The sequence below is a fragment of the Sinocyclocheilus rhinocerous genome, unplaced genomic scaffold (assembly GCF_001515625.1).
Source record: "Sinocyclocheilus rhinocerous isolate Xijiao unplaced genomic scaffold, SAMN03320098_v1.1 scaffold558, whole genome shotgun sequence".
In the NCBI taxonomy this organism is placed as follows: Eukaryota; Metazoa; Chordata; class Actinopteri; order Cypriniformes; family Cyprinidae; genus Sinocyclocheilus; species Sinocyclocheilus rhinocerous.
Window position 1 is genome coordinate 1,480,675 of NW_015634502.1, and position 313 is coordinate 1,480,987.

Consider the following 313-nt stretch of genomic DNA (forward strand, 5'->3'; position numbering starts at 1 on the left):
GTGGAGATGCTGTGTGTTTCGTTGTGAAAGCGAAACTACTTTGTTTGGCCTTCCAAAAGAGGACGATATCGCTTCGTCATGCGTAGAGCTGATCCGTGCTGGATGCTGAGGAAATACAACAACTTTGCGCTGTGGATCGCCGGATCGGCTTTCACCGTGGACGAAGCGGAGTCCAGCCCGGGGTCGTCACATGGTGGTTCCCGCAAGCCCGCTGGACGCTTCTTCGTCGAATCCGCCGGCCTCGTCGTTCTCAAGGCCACCGGCCTCCACTCACTCTAGCCCTCCGGCCGTTCCTCACGCTAGCCCCCGGCCT